Raw genomic sequence first — 17,022 nt, 5'->3', positions numbered from 1 at the left:
ACCATTATGGTGCACATTCCAAAGGAACCAGTGGACAGGGCAAGGCAATGCAGGAAGGAGAGCGGGGTTACAGTGGCGGAAATGAGCCTGATATGACTCATGCTCACTCTGTCTCTGTCACAAAGTTTCTGAGAATGAAAGAGCTGACGGAGACGCAGAACAAAGAAAGTGACTCTCAAGGTTCATGTAAACGAGAGAAAAAAAAATCAACCCTTAACTTGAAACCCAACTCCATATCAAATGTAGAACTGCGTTGCATTTGCTTTTTAAAGGCTTAAATTAAAAAAACAAACATTTCACTCATCTTAACTGCTCCAAACATATTTTTGAATAACTAGCCACTATGGTCAAAAGATTCCAAAAGCTACAAGCCATATTAGAATTTCAACTACAGCCAAATATTATTTGTGAAAAAAAAAATCCAAATTATAACTTAAAAATCAGTAAAATTATTAATTGGATCACTTTCATTGATCTAACAGTAAAGATCACCAGACCAAATACATGTCTTAAATTGCTCCTTTCTATCAACAAATTGAGAGTGAAATTTAATCTAATTTAAGTTTTTTACATTAGTTCTATTCAAATAAATAAATGTTGTGTATGTATTTATATAGTGCTTTTCTAGTTTCTCAGAAGACCCAAGGCACTTTACAGTTACTGTGCCATTACACCATGCACACACATATTCACACACTACCAAACACAGCGCCAACTAGGGGTGTAGGGATAAATCGATTCTGCATTATTTCACAATATTTCATTTTGGAGGGACCTGGAGACTGATGTAAAGCAGACCGGTCCCACCTAGAGGTAGAAAGTACTGTCCAGGAAAAGAGTTGATAATGGAGTTGTGCCTATCACCAACAAGGGATACAAGGCTAACTGCTCCTACCAATTAGGTCAATTCACCATCTTTCATTTCCCTTTTTATTGTTTGTGTTTATGAACAGTTCCAATGCATTATGACGATTTCTACAAAAAAATCTAAAGTTTTTTTTGTACACATGACACTTTTTTTCAGTAAAGTAGGTCATTATTGTGGTCATACACCAGATATTTATGACCACAAATCCCTCTTCTGCTTTGCTTCACCTCATTTTTCTTCCTTGTCTTACATTAAAAAGTCCCTTCCTCTATTGTTAACAGTTTTCTTGCCTCACCAGAAAAATTCTACTTGGTGTAATGTGCTCCAACACCCACACACCCTCACTCAAGTGTGCTAACGTCAGCACAAAGCCACTGAATGGATGAAGCGTCAAACTGAAGGGTTCATGGAAAATGTAGTAATTGAGCTCCATGCTTTGGTCACAACTGTCTTTATGGGTGGATACAGGGTGTCTATGTGCAAATAATCGGCATAGTTTCTGTGGCCATCCTCTGGACACTTACATATTATCTGCACTGTGTATGCAGCACTTTTACACACTCAGTAAGGGGCCAGTACTCGCACCTTACTAACGACTAAACAACTAGAGTGTGGCGTAAGGGCACAGAACTACAGCGTTACCCGTACATCATAAGTATGTGTAACTTTCATTATCCATATGAATATTTTACGATACACGTATCACGTTCCATTTTCATAAAGTCCCTTGAGATGGCTTTACAAACTTTAAAAGAAATGCTAGACACACCTACGCTCCCCTTGAGATACAGCCAAACCTATCTATGACTCTCCATGTCCACAGACAACCCAAAAACCAACTGTACCTAGATGGGTCAACCCCTGTACAGGTACTGTTGGTGGAGATACAGTTGTACCTCTCCGGGCCAAAGAAGAATCCTATACAGGTACAGCTCCCCTTGAGATACAGCCAAACCTGTCCAGGCACATTGAGAATTGAAGACAGGTATCGTTCCCCTTGAGATACAGCTGTACATGTCTACAATTCTCCATGGGTGCTGAACAACCCAAAAACCATCAGCACTTGTATGGGTCAACCCCCAGTATGGGTGTAAGTGACTAAGGCATTAGGCAGAGGGAATCTAAAAGATAGTGCTAGTGAGCTCCAATTTTTTTCAACTAAATTGAATTTTAACCATATTTCATATAGGTTTGAATGTGTTAAACAAGAACAGTTATGTAGTTGTAGAAACCTGAATACAGGGGTCAAGATTCTCTCATTTTTATGGTCTACTTTACATTTTATTTGCACATTTCCTCATGTGTTTGCATTTTGACCCCCTTCAGATCCACTTGTCTATTTTCTAGAAAATATATATGCTCAACTCTAAAGTATGCATCCCTGCCTCAGCATGGCCGCAGAGATTTGTCACTGCGTGTGCCATAAACACAACGATAAAGCCCCGGGGCGCTCTGTCCCCAGGAGTTAATTATCTCATCCACTGGAAGAGGAGGCCTGGATCTTATTACTGAAACAAACTGAGAACAAATTGGAAACCATTTCCGCACACACTCCTCCTTCTCTCCCCCCGCCTGCCCTTTAAGGGGCACAATTTATAGAATCACTATCTATTAATTATTCCTTTCTAAACTTGTCTGCTCTCTTTTTATCCTTTTATGCTGCTCATCTTTTGATGTCATGATCAGATTGTAAAGGAGTTAATCACCGACACGCCAATCGTCTTTGAGTGAATCAGCAAACCTTATTGGGGGCTGTACACAATCCCCTCATAAAAGCCCGGAGAATCTGTGGCGCGTGTGTTTATAGCTCGTTCCTGCCGCATTATCACCGTGCTCCATCGCCACCAAGCAGTGTGAAGGGGCTAACAAGTGGAGAGAATGGCAGTGCATCCCGGAATCAAGTATGATCAGGCGTAGCGATCCAACAAGGGTAATTACTGTGGAGCTGAAGGAGGTAAGCCGGGGAGCGACACGGGGACGCCGGGGGCTTGAACGTGTCAGAGACGGCCCCACATCATTTGTCATGCTCCAGATTTGCATTTCCAGCAGTGAGGGGATGAGTGAGGGGGGGTCTCAAGGGTGAAATATGCAGCTGGAATAATCAGCAACTGCACCTTGAATTCAAAAGCAATCGTATCCATTGACTGTATTTGGGAAGTGGACTGAATGAGTGTGGCGCCGACCCTTAGAAAATGACTTGCTTATAGTTATATCAAATGTGGTCAATTCATTCAGTATTTTTTCACGATACAGATGTCACCATGTTGGAACCAGATTCTTCTGTAAGCAGTGATTGGATCATGTAGATTTGAGTCTACCTTTCTATGGCAACCTCTCTCACCAATCAGAAGAGAGTTTACTGGAACACACCCCAACCGCTTAAAAGAATGTGGTCTTTGACAAAACCACATACTTTATTGGGCCTTCAAGGGAAAAAAAGCATCAGAGCCAGAACAGTTATTCTGACAAATATGACTGGATTATACCTGTTTGTTACTTAATAGAAGTCTATAGGATTTTGGCTTCTTGGAAGCAGGTACTTTCTATTTAGAACGTGATCGGTCTCTCAGTTCAGTTCTCATATACAGTCAATGGTCGTTGCTCAAAGTGGGCTTATCAGGGTTCTCAAACTCAATTTACCTTGGGGACACTGGTGGCAGAGTCTGGCTGAGGTTTGGCCATATGAGTTTCCATTGCTGCCAAAAATGTGTTTTAAATCAACTATATCAGGGATGGGCTACTCCAGGCCTCGAGGGTCACATTCCTGCATCTTTTCCAACATACCCTGCTCTGGCATGCTGTAATTGGCTGGACACATGTGAACCAGAAAATGAGAGATAAGTTAGGCTTGGATATCTTAAATCATGCTGACACTGCAGCCCTCGAGGCCTGTAGTTGCTTATCTCTAGTCTATATCTTTAGTCCATAGTCTACAAATTAACAAATTAATTGAACATGTCTATGTACTACTAAGCGATAACTTCTCAAAACGACACGAGCTAACAATGCTAGCAACTGTTGCTAAGGACTTTTCTAACGACCAGATTCAACGACAATAGCAAATGCAAAGTTTTAAGCATATAGCAAGCTGAAACATCACAAAGCAAATACAAAACTATTATCAAAAGAAGCGCAGACATGCAGAAGGTATTGCTTAGTGGACATTGAACTATCATTTTAAGGGGGGGCCCGCGAAATATTGACTTAAGGCTGCAAATAGCCAGCGAGCCGCCAGTTTGAGACCCCTGGCTTAGATGTTAGAGGTCCAGGAAACCACACCAAATGTGTTCAGGACAAGTTTAGTTGGAGGCGTGCTTAGGGATTCCCTTTACAATGGTGTCAGCTCTTTCTCCGACTGATGACCCTCTTGGGTTGCCTTTCCAACCCATTTCCTGAAAAGGCAACGCAACAGCGTCTTAAAACATAGATCCTGGGGAAAAGCATCGATCCGTGTGTCCAATAAACAGTGGTGCTAAAGCCCAGTCAAGCTGTTGGCGGCGTGTGTAAAGGCGGGAGGTGTGGGAGGTGCTCTGTCCCAGAGGCACTTTATTAGCATGGTCATAAAAGTGCCATTGCCTTAAAAAAAAAGCGGCGCGGGTCAGGCCCTAGTCCTCCCTCTCAGCTGCCAGTGCACCGCCGCGCTTCTTTGTTTGAGTTTACAAGCTGGATGTGCGAAGTGGAGCCTGTTGGTGGTGTAATCAACCTCCTGCTGAGCTGGCTTTCTGCACAAACCCCGCAGCCTTTTGCCCTTTAAGGCTTTTGATACACCTCCGCCCCTTAATTGTATACGCGTATAGGCGGTAAACTCCCATCTAGCGTTTCTTACTCTCCCTTCTTTTTTTTTTTATTCTTCCCAGCTTCACCGGCCATTGTCAGATGTAAACGCATCATTCTCTCACTTGTGACAACAGCTGCAGAAGCAGAAAAAAACAACAAAAAAAGGAAAGGTCTGAATGGTGCAAAGAAAAGCCTCCACCAAGGTTATCCATTCATATTACTTTCAGCAAGAGCGGGAATGAAGCCTTTGTTTAAGTTGATTGCATGACCAGCTCTTTGTTGAGGCTGACGTCTAAGTTCTCAGTACCGTGCAGCTGTGCGGGAGACTTGAAAAGAAGGTGAAGAACACCGGATCACCCATGGTGCTCCGTACATCAAAGCCTCTCTTTTGTTTACAGGGAAGAACATTAACATATAAATGCAAGAAGAAATAATTCACACTTAGACACAATTACCAAGTGAACTAAAGAAAAGCAGGGAGGGAACGACTGCCGTAGCGATAAATAAAATTACAGGAGGGAAGCAAATATAAAGCGGAGGTAGCAATTTCTCTGTTTGATTCTGTAGGTTTGCTAGCAGCTATTTGTTGAGCTAAAACAGCAAAGTTAGCATTAATGCTATTAGAAAATGTGTTTAACCAAGTAGTTAACACTTGTCTTTGACAGGTAAATTTCAAAAGCTATATTTTTTTATACATATACAAGTGCAGTTCACATACTGGGTTTGTTGCTAATTTAAGTTAGCATAACTTTGACAGGTATAACTTAACTTCTAATCCATTTTCTGCATTAGTAATTTTATTTTTGTCCAGAAAGCAGTTTTGACTGGATAATTTCAATTAACTTTGTCAGTTTTATGAAATATTGGAGAGGCAAACAGCCCTTAAAGACCCATTTCAATGATAATTGTGTTTTTGGTGTTTTTAACATGTTCTTGAGGCATTTTCCTGATAATAGAGGGCATAAAGAAATTGCATTTCTGAGAATTTATTTATTCGAACCATTATGAATTATGAACAGATGAAAAAATTGAGTTGAAAAAGTTTGTCACACTTTAATTAAATGTAAATGATGTATTACTTAGTTTTTATTGGGCTTTTTGTTCATGTATCAGAAGTCATAATGTCCTTGTGAAATTGATCACTAACACTGTATATTTATTTATTGGCCCTGCGATGGACGGATGGACTGTCCGGGCTTTACCCTTTGGCCTTCAGTCGCTGGGTAAGCTCCCAGTTAACTCAATGGAGATACAGCAGGTTTGGAAAATACATGGGTAGATATTTTAGAGTTGCTCGGGTAGGGATGGCGCCTTTTCGCTGACAGGTCAAAATCATATTCTGCTATGAAGTCAACAAAAAGTCATCTTTTAAGAACCCATTTCCTTCATCTTAATTTACATTCAACAGCTAATATACAACCCCTGCTTCTTTGACAGAGGCATTTTATCTATGGCTGTTCAAATGCTACTAAATACAAGATGCAGAAAACTACATTTAAAACCAACAAACTTCCACCCACAAAAAAAGGTTATTGTGATGAAGATCTGCCTTCAAACACTCATCTGGAGCATTTTTGGCTCGAGCAGAAAGGCAAAGCAAAAGAGGAGCACGAAGTCAAGAGTCACTCGCATTCCAGCACGCAAGCTGTGATCATGGCTCGGAGAAAAGACAGCTTTCTGCAAAACGTCCCACTCATAATGAGAAGCCAGGCACACAGAAACGCCGCGTTGGCTCACTCCAACGCAGGCAGCTTGTTAAACAAACTGGCCCCATCCACCGCCTTTGGGCCGTCCCCGTGTGGGATCACAGTCCTCTGCTGAAATGCCGCTGGACGACAGCGTCAACTTTGATCAAAGGAGCTCCTTTATGGCAACATGATAAAAAACAAAAGCCATGGAAGTGATCGGATTTGCAAACATTCCTGATGGCAGATTATCAGTGATCAAACTAGAGGAGAGCTTTGAGCAATGCTCTGAACTGAATTTACCTAAAATAGAAATGAGGTCTTCTTTTTGACGACCCTTCTATCTCTGTAGCCAAAATGATTTGGTCTCTTAAATTCTTTATTTATGTAAAGATAAAGAGCATTAACCAAATCCCTTTAAAGAGCTAAATTATTGTTGATGGATCAAAACAGAAAAAGAGGATATGGAAGATCCTAATTTCATGGTCTGGATTAATATTTTATTCTCTGAATAATTAAAAAAACAGCATAAAATGTGTGTGCTTAAGTCAAAATGATCTGCTAAGCATCATAAGAGACAATTTTAAGGAAATTGCTCGTAAAGAAAATAAGTGTTTTAAGTTGTTAATGTGCGTATTTAATCATCCCTAAGGGCATATCTTTAATATTAACCCTTTAACACCAGAGCTACAACGTTTATGTTTTTTGAGTTACTTAATTTTTCAACCGTTACCACGATCAACGCAATTCCAGCAGATTCTGAAGGAATCTTTTTTGTATTTCTCTCAACATGATGTTTCACAAAACTACTGTCAGTGCAATTCGCAGCTTTAGATCAGCCTTAATGGGTATGCTCCATCAATCTATTTTACTTTATCACATGGTAAGGGCCAAATTCTGGAAAAAAAAGAGAGTTAAAGAAAAGACACATGAGATGAACGTTCATTTTTTGACTTTTTCAACCACTGGTTTCACCATGTCCACTTTTTAAAAATTATTTTAGTTCTAATTTTGTCTTAATTGCTACTTTGTAACATGAATTATAATATATTTTTTTCTAACTTTTGAAAAAAACATAAAAAAATCAGTAAGAAAATAAAAAATAAAATCTATAATTAGGGATATGACTGTTTTAAATGTGTGACTTTGACCTTTGAATAAGCTGCTGTTTTATTTATGTTTTAGAATGACACATACAAGACTCGGAGCAGCGGCGAAAAGAGCTGCAAGTTATTGACGCACAGTATATTAATGCGCACTTATCCACAATTAAGCATGTGCTCGGAGGGCACTCCAACTGAGCACTTTGCATGCGGTTAATGAAACTATCTTTTTGTTAGTGACCCACATTAGCATGCTTGCTCACGACTGTTTAAGCTCAGAGGCGTGCAGAGAGGCCTTCCACCGCTTTCAGCTGAAAACAGAGAGCAGTCACACTGCTTCGGTCTGCCTCCAATAGCTACTCAAACGAAAGCACATCGCTGGTTATTAAAACAAGCGACTGCGCAGAAAGTTGGAATCACTGGTTTTAGTTTCATACATTTTAAAATCTGAGGGAAAAAAACCCATGCTGGTGTTCGCCTAAAGCTCAACACATCCACTGAGGGAGATTACAGTGTCGCTGTAGATCTAGTGATTTTTGTTTTCCCCTCCCACAGCTGACACCCTTTCCAAACACGCCGGCTCGCTCCCATCCACGCTAATGCTCCTACAAACAGAGAATGGGTGTTTCCACCAAACAAACAAAGGTTCCTGTGCATCCAAACAACAGCTACACACGCAAATTCAGATCTGTACTAAATTGCCGCGGCTTTTGTCTGCGTTGCGCTTCAAAATAACAGCTTTGCTGCACTTTTACTGACTTAACCAGACGGTTAAAGGCGTGGTCTGTCCAGGAACAGTGGGGCAATATGAGGGTTTTTCACCTCCTTACTGCCGTTCGTAATGGAGGAAATCTAGGAAGTGAAATAGTAAAAGAAGAGGGAATCCTGTAGGTGGAGATAGAGCATTCTGACCTTGAATCACTTACATACGGATAGTAGTTTGGTCCTTTTGATCAACACCACACGCATAATATGAAATCCTAAATTGCATTTTCCGCACTATAAGACACACTTAAAGCTTTATACATACATAAAAAAAACCAAAACCCTCTTCTCACCCTCCGCAGGGGGTGCTTAAAAAAATTACCACAGTTTATATATATATATATATTATATATATAAGTATATATAATATATATGTACTTATATATATATAATATATGTGTACTTCAATATATAATAAATATCCAAGGTACAAAGACTTTTCTATGAACGCGTGTTGCAGAGGCCGGTGTGAACATAGAACTGGAGTTGCTGAGGCAGACAAAGGGACTTGTGGATGGAGCTCTAGGTGTAAAAGACCACCAGGAGAGCACTTGATGAGTGGGCCATTTGAGAATCATAAACAGCTCAAATGGTTTCTGTTGCATTCAGATTGCATCCACTCCTGGAGCAATGAGTGTAGCGCGAAACCGAGGCCGACCGAGTGAGTGCAGATGACACCAACCAAAATAAGGTCAGAGCACAGCGTGACCTGTGCGTTTGCGCGTAACGTCCAGCGTTATGAAAGCTTCTGTCTGTGCGCCGCTGTTTTTAGCGCCTTCCTTATCTGCGGGCAACCCCCACAGAGGTGTTATCTTCCGCTCGGACTCTGACCCCTCCGTCCAAAACGCCAAATAATCCAGCGCCGCTCTGCACGTGGGGTGTAAAGCTGTCCTCCCGTTGCATGGGGCGTGCGCGAAACACCGCAATCAGGCCAGCGGAGATCACATTGAGAGCTGCTTCCGTTTCAGCAGTCACACATCACCATGCATCCACTCGCTCGGCAGCAAACCCTCTTAATCATCTGTCTCATCACAGCGCCGAAGAAGCACGGCTCAGTAGCCAAGACGACTGCAGCTGAAGGGATTTAGGAATGAGGGGATGATGAAGCCGGGGAGGGTTGAGAAGTAAAAATACAGAAGACAGAAATTAGATAAGAGGACGGAAACTGTGAAAGATGGTTTGGGGGAAAGCGGGTATTTGAGGTCAAACAACACACCAATCCCTCTGAGTTTGAGTGAATGAGAAAAAAAAAAACATAGAAGAGGAAGCCACACAGTCGTTACTCCAAGATGAGTAACAAGCCGCGGCAGCCACAACTCCAGAAGCTGGCACGGTACATCCACCATTATCTGGAGCAAATTTGCACCGCCTGGCTGCCACACTCAAGTCATTGGGGGGTGGGAGTCAGACTCAGACAGAAAGAGGAGTCACATCGATGAAAGGGAGGTGAATAAAAACGGCGATAGGCTTATTCCTTTGGTCAAGTGTATCCCAAATCCAGTTATTAGACAATGACAGCAGTTATTCCAGCAGCCAAAACCCCGATCGGTTATATAATAGCTACTGGGGGGGGTTGGAAAGAATGATTGTGTCAGTCAACGTAATCCCCTGCTACTGTTTCATCTGAGGACTGTATGATATCGCCCGCAGCTCTGTAATCACATGCTGACTGAGAGGATGAGGCTAGTCGGGATTGGCGAGAATCCAAGCCCTAGAAGCTCAGCAGGAGGAACACTTTTCCACGGATCTTCATCAGGATCGAACCACGATGTACGTGCACGCCGCTTGGAGAGGGCACGTCGCTCAGACGAGTTTGAAGGTTGTTCTTTCGTTTGGGGCTCCGAGCTGCAGCAATGGCAACGAGACCTGTGATGTAACAGACTCATGTAACACAGCTGGCGTTCGATCGATGCCTGAAATCAATGTTGTGTCGATGCAATTAGAATGACTGAGGGGCGTGCGCGCCCTCGGTCTCCTTTACTGGTTTGGAAAAGCATCTCACTCATGGTGGCAGAGCTAGTTCGGTGCGGCTCTAATGAGACAGCTACAGTATCTGGGTTTGCATATGGGTTCACATTAGTGTTACTAATCAGAGTCACGCAGGTTAGGAGGCCCTTTTTAAGGCTTTTTTCTTTCGCTGCAAGAGCCGAGTAATGTCTTTTTCTCACAAGCGAGAACACTTCCTCTCCTCACGTCATTTATTTCTCACAGCTGGATTTTGAAGTTCTTACAGGTCATTTTTTAACAATTTTATAACTTTCTCCTCATATATGAGAAAGTTTGAAGTAGGACGGGCCAGAATTGAACCCCTTAACAACAGATTTTAAGCTCTAGTGTTTACTGTCTTTCGACTGCCGTAACTTTTCAACTGTTCATACAACTAAACGTAATTCTGAAGCAAAGAAAAGCAGCTTTGCATTAATATGAAACACTTAAAGTAGTGCTGGGTGATATTTATTTTCACTTATATAATTTTTTTCTGTATACACTGACGAGGTTCAGACTATTTAATGATATTTGGCATAGTAATTAATCAAATTAGGTTATAAACGATAGAAACGCGATATGAACTTTTCTTTCACCCACACGATCTGTATCGTCATAGCACTACTATAAAGTAGTGAAGTGATTACACAATCAATGCAAATTGAACAATTCCATTAGAAGGCTTTGTAATAACTTTACATTGCATATCGGTATAAAGCCGAAAAGAAAATGTGCGGTTCTCATAAAGTATAAAAGTCTTTCCTTTTTCTAGGTGTTTCTGTTGAGTATCCACGCACAGCTAGCATCAGTCTTACGCTCCTTTATGGAGATTCAAGCAAACAGAAAGACAAACAAGTCGTCCTCAGGCTGAGAACATGGAGATCATAGAACTACGACTGTGAGCACATCTGTGATTTGTTGTCTCTGCCCAAGTGCTCCTCCAGGTTGCTCCGGCTCGACGACAACAGACACTTCATTATGTAAAAACGCACGAGCACTTGAAACCCAAGCATTTGTGAGAAGCTGAGCCGTCCGACCTTAATGACTTCTTCCTTCCAGACTGATTGCAAAAGAATAAACACGGTGTCTTGCCTGTGCGCCGTCTGCTCCTCTGACACTCGCTCGCAGCTACAGAACTCTATAAACATTCACACCAGACCACAGACAGACAGCATCTGTCGGCTGATCCCGCCCAGAGAAAGTCCACCTTTCCTTAGGTTCTAGGGTTTTTAAGAAATAGGAGATTAAAAGCCTGGAAAAAACATCCTTCATCACTGAACCCTGTGAGTTATCATTATCTAGATGACGCAGGCAATTGTTAAAGACTGATCTTCTTGACAACATGGCTTCAGTTGATTGAGCTTTGCCAAACATCTCTGTTCAAACAATTTCAGAACCCTTGTTGCTAAAGACCCGCTTTAACCTACAGTTGTTGACAGGATGGAAATGTCTGGTTGTGAGTTTACTTTTAATCCAGAATGATGGAGTTTTTGTTTTGTCTTTGGAGAACTGTTTTTTAATTGTTTAAAGGACGATAAAAAGCAACTATTGTTTCTTCTTGGGTTCCTTCATGGTGGGCAGGTTGGTTTGCCTCAAAGGTTGTTCCCCTAATTTGGCAAATCTACAAGCTGATCCAGAATCTAGTGTGGATCAAACAGACAAACTCTGGTTCACACAAAAATAAAACATTCATAGATTTTCTAGATTGTATAGAAAAAAGATTGAATTTCTATATTTCATCCATTCATCTTCAGAAGCTATTTCAGGGTCATTGGGTTGCTGGAGCCTATCATAGCTACTGTTGTGAGAAGATAGGATACACCCTAAACAAGTCACCAGTCCGATGCAAGACACATACTCACTCACATTCACACCTAGGGGTTATGTAAAGATCCCAATTAACCATTGAAGCATGATTTTTGAACTGTGGGAGGAAGCTGGATTGCACAAGTTCACATGTATGAGGAGAACTCCGTACCAAGAGGACTCAGCCGGGATTCAAACTAGGGCCTTCTTGGTGTGAGGCTAGAACGCCAACCTAGCCTTTTTCAGTCTGTAGAAGATGACATTATCACATACATGTTTCTCGACTTTTCTGACTTTCTTGTCTTCTCTCTTTGGAACAGCGAACCAAATTAAGATATGACATTTTTAGTATGTCCCATTCTATCCAGACGGATTACACCAAACTATCTTCAGACAGAAAACACCTGAAGATCACCACACAAATGAAGTTAAGACGCTCCTCAAATTGTCTGCTCTTACAAAGCTATAATTCTTAATACCTTCTTTTCCTCTGTATTAGTGCTCTTCTCTCATTTTAGGGATTATGCGACTACATTTTGAAAAAGTTGGCTGTAATTAAGGATGATTCATGTTCACGTGAGTTTAGCGGTTTAGCAAAAACACAAAGAGACCCTTGAAAACTGTGAAAACATTTGCCACAATCCACTGTTCTTAACACAGATTGTGCAGGTTAAATGGAGGGTTTGTTTTGTTATGTAAACTTCAAGAGGAAAGAAGCCTTTAGTCATTGTGCTGCAGACCTGCTGTGACCCTGAGCGTAATACCGCCTGCCTTTTAAATCACCGTACCATCGGAGGACCATTAAAGCCTGTTATCTGGACCTCTGCTGAGGTGCAGCAGCATCATAGCAGCATGAGGGCCTCAGCTTCTTTCCTGCATGGTCCCAGTCGCTTTCCTCCACTGCCTGACAGAAGCACCCCCTCTAATTTCATCAGATGTAATAAAGCTCTGCAGAATCAAATCTACCGCTAGTTACTTAGCCCAATCTCTCACTGGATGAGGAGCAATAACAGCATGTGGTGAGGAAATTGGGTGCTTACTCACACAGGAACATGGCTAGCAAGCAAAACGTTCCTGTGTCGACTGAAGCCACAGAGGGGGCTTGTCCGGGATACAGCAGCATCGAAAATGATTGAGAACTGCAATGAAAGCACTGAACAAATTCAAAAAACTACATTTAATGGGTTTACAGAGCACATAATAAGTATCTATAAGATGTCTGAGGGCATTTTATTAGCTGCAGTGACAGTAGAAAGCAGCACAAAAGCTTCAGAAGTTTCCAGTAAAACTCCATCAATGATTTAGTTTCAGCAAAGTCGCAAAACAGAGAGTATCTTTCATTACATTTGCATGAAAGTCCAACTGGGCCTCGCGATGATGATGAATAATACAACAGCAGCGAGCGGCGTGTAGAAAAATGCACCTGATCGTCCCGTGGAGTGCAGCAGCTGCCGCGGGGCAGTGCCAGGACACGAGTGAATGGGATGGCACTGAGCTCAGAGAGCGAGCTGGCTGTATGACAGAGCGGCTCTGCTGGATCAGAACTCAAGCGCGCTTACGTACTCCCTCCAGCCCGTGTCGAACGAACCCGGGAAAGGATGCGGCACGCAGGAAAGTTGAGCGCTGGCTGGCTTCCTGTGAAGCCGTGTCCTGAGAGGTGAGCGGGCGAGTCACCACCACAAACAAGTCCATTCCCAAACAAACAAAACAAAAAACAAAAAATTTGTATGCAAATTACAAAGAAGTAGTATTATCTATCAAAAATAAAATAAAAAAAAAAAATTCTGTTGTAAAATAAAAAAAAATCTATGTATATTGATAAATAGATAAAGACAGGCGGTCATATAGCATGTGTCCTACATTTATTACCCTTGTGCCACTATTGGTCCCTCTTTCTCATATTAGGATTGGTGTGGAAGAAAAGAATGTCATCGTGACCTAGAAGGTCTAAGATGAAAAAACAGGGTGCTGGCAGACTAACAGCATTTCAGGCTTTTATTCGGCACTGCTGTGAAGGTTGAGTATTGCGCTGTACTGTGCACAAGAGATGGATGCATCCATTTATTTGAGCCCCAATGTGACGAAGCACAGAAAATGGCAAGAGATCAGAAGGGGAAGTCCAACACTTATTATGTTCAAAGCCGCAAGGGCAGGAAGGAAAGAGAAATGGCTGTGTAGACTTTAATAGTCAGGCAATACCGAAATGCCTCACGCCCGGGTTTTCTCTTACTTCATCAGCTTCCTTGTCTCTTCCTTCCACTTACACACCCCTCTAATCATTACACCTGCAGGAACAAGCTGGTGTTCTGCCCTTTCTTGCTAAATGAAGGGAAGGTAAGCAACTAGAAGAACTATTACATCATTTATGCTACTAACTAACCATTAGCAAAGTTCACACAGAGCTACACTTGTTAGCATAACGAAAATCCACCAACAAAACAGACATTTTAAACTCTAGTGTAATTTTGAATTTGGAGCAATTTTATATTTTTTCTTTGAATTAATCTGTTTAAATAATAGCTTATAAGTATAAGTACAAGTACATGTGAAATGCCTTAAACTGAAAGTTAGCCATTTTTGTCTTTAGCTAACAGGGATAGTTAGCAGAGTTGTGTGGGTGAAGCTAAAATGTTGAATCTGTGACTTTGGTATTCATACATTTCATATTTTTTTCTTCAAATTAACTCAAAATAATGTTTTATTAATAGCTTACAAGTTTATTTCTTGAAGTACATGTAAAATGGCTTAAATTAAGAGTTAGTCATTCTTGCCATTAGCTAACAGAGGGATAGTTAGCAGAGTTGTGTGGCTTAAGCTAACATGCTAAATGCTGTTTCTGTGACTTAGGTAATTATACAATTTCAAAATGATCCATCCATCCATCCATCCATCCATTTTCCTGACCGCTTCTTCCCTTTTGGGGTCGCGGGGGTGCCAGAGCCTAACCCGGCTACTGAAGGTCGAAGGCGGGGTACACCCTGGACAGGTCGCCAGTCTGTCGCAGGGCCTCAATCACACCCAGTCACTCTCACATTCACACCCAGGGGCAATTTAGAGTCACCAATTAACCTATGAAGCATGTTTTTGGACGGTGGGAGGAAGCCGGAGTCCCCGGTGAAAACCCACGCATGCACGGGGAGAACATGCAAACTCCACACAGAAAGGTCCCAGCCGGGAGTCGAACCGGGGCCTTCTCGCTGTGAGGCAAGAGCGCTAACCACTGCGCCACCGTGCAGCCTCAAAATGATCTGTTTTAATAATGTCTTCAATTTACATGTGATATGCCTCAAACTGAAAGTTAAAGGGGGCATGTCCCTTTGTCGGTACATATCCCTTATGACAATACAACTAATACTACCCCCCACCCCCACCCCCATGGTCATCTGACTCATTTAATTTGGAAAAAAAAGGGTTTCCATTGCAATTTTGCAAATTATATCAATTTCAACACTTCCTCTGACCACTTAGACTTTTTTTCGATAAATGTGAGGTTTTTTTTTTTAGAAATTGTAGTGTTTCCATTAGGCAAATCCCATTTGCGTAATTTCATAGTCAAATGAAACCAACTGGTGCTAATTTGTGAACTGCTGCAGTTAAAAAAAAAAGAAATAATAATCAAAATAATAATTATAATGTACCTTTTTGAATTTTCCGGACAGCTGAAGTAAAAAAAAAAGTGATGGATTACAGACTGAAACTGATCCTTATTGATCAACTTGAAGTCTTTAAGGCTAAATCAATTTTTATTGCCCAAGGCACTTTCAGAAGATCCTGCATGGAGTGTACGATTTACAAAAGCTAAATGTGCAGAATGATTTCACTCACCAATATTAAAAATGTAAAGAGAAAGCAGAAATTGGTGTAATTGAGTGAGTTTATATGTTGTGCTCCCCCATCATTCAGCACTCTCCAACCCCTTTGATCTTCAGTCATTTCTTACCCTGGATATGAACTTTTTCAGGTTAAAACTGGAAATATTGGCATACATGTATAGTCAATCAATATTTTAGCAATCTTTCCGCCTCTTGGGCACAATGATCTTTATGTTTACAATAGTGTGATACCCATTACCTAAATACTTCACCAGAGAAATGGATCCTAATGTTCAATATAATTGTACAAGAATAACCCTTTAGATAATATATAAGAATTTTATGTTTCACAATGACAGGCTGAATCAATAACATACTGTTGCTGCTGTTTTGGTAATAGTAAGGTGGAGAACGTCAACCACTGAGTAAGCTTAAGGCCAGTGCTGGAGAAGGCATGTCAGAGTAATGCTTCTGCGCATGAGTCGGAGTCGTATGTCAGGGCTTCATGAAGAGCGACCGCAGCCAGTCTGATACATCAGTGAACCTGGGATGAAGTGCTTCAAATTCATTTTCACAGGCCACCGATTCCTGAGTCCATCCTCCCCTGTGCAGCAGATTTACCACAGAGAGACAGTCAGAGCCATCCATATTCTCTAGACAGAACATATTCCATGCATATGGCCGCTGAGCCTCCCTCATTACTCCTATTCTGCTACATCTGTATTTGGAAAGCAGGGAGACTTCTCTGGGAAGATGCAATCACATGGACTTGCGCGGGTATTATTAGATCTGGAGATACAGAAAGAATTCCTGAAATCCTGTGTACAAGAGGACAACAAGACTATCAATGGCTGTAAGGGGCTGTGACCCATATGGGTGTTGCAGGTTTTTGGGTTGTCTGAGCTCCTGAAGGGTCGTAGAGAGGAGTGGCCACATGTCAAGTTGAGTCTTTGTGCAAACATCATAACAGACGTCACAAAAATGGAACGTATGATAGTTGTATCTGTGGCAAGTATACTGTAAAATATTTGTAGCGATAGTCTTATCATGCACGGGTGATGCTGTTGTATGGTCCCTTATGCCACACTGTAGTCATTAGTAAGGTGCCAGTACTGACCATATGTAGACCATGTGCAAATGCCACACGCTTGATATGTGCAGGTGATACTCAAGGGCTTGTAGGATGTTCGTAGGATGCCCACATATCCTACACTCTGATT

The 17,022-nt window shown here is 41.6% G+C and overlaps 1 protein-coding gene across 3 annotated transcripts in view; it reads right to left on the bottom strand.

Moving 5' to 3' along the window:
• The window catches only part of plxna2 (plexin A2), a 233,918-nt gene that overhangs the window by 201,325 nt on the left and 15,571 nt on the right, over positions 1-17,022 (bottom strand). The gene's annotated exons all lie outside the window — the stretch shown is intronic.

The sequence above is a fragment of the Oryzias melastigma genome, linkage group LG7 (genome assembly GCF_002922805.2).
Source record: "Oryzias melastigma strain HK-1 linkage group LG7, ASM292280v2, whole genome shotgun sequence".
Classification (NCBI taxonomy): Eukaryota; Metazoa; Chordata; class Actinopteri; order Beloniformes; family Adrianichthyidae; genus Oryzias; species Oryzias melastigma.
Note: the sequence above shows the minus strand (reverse complement) of the source record. Positions and strands in the feature narration are given on the sequence as shown.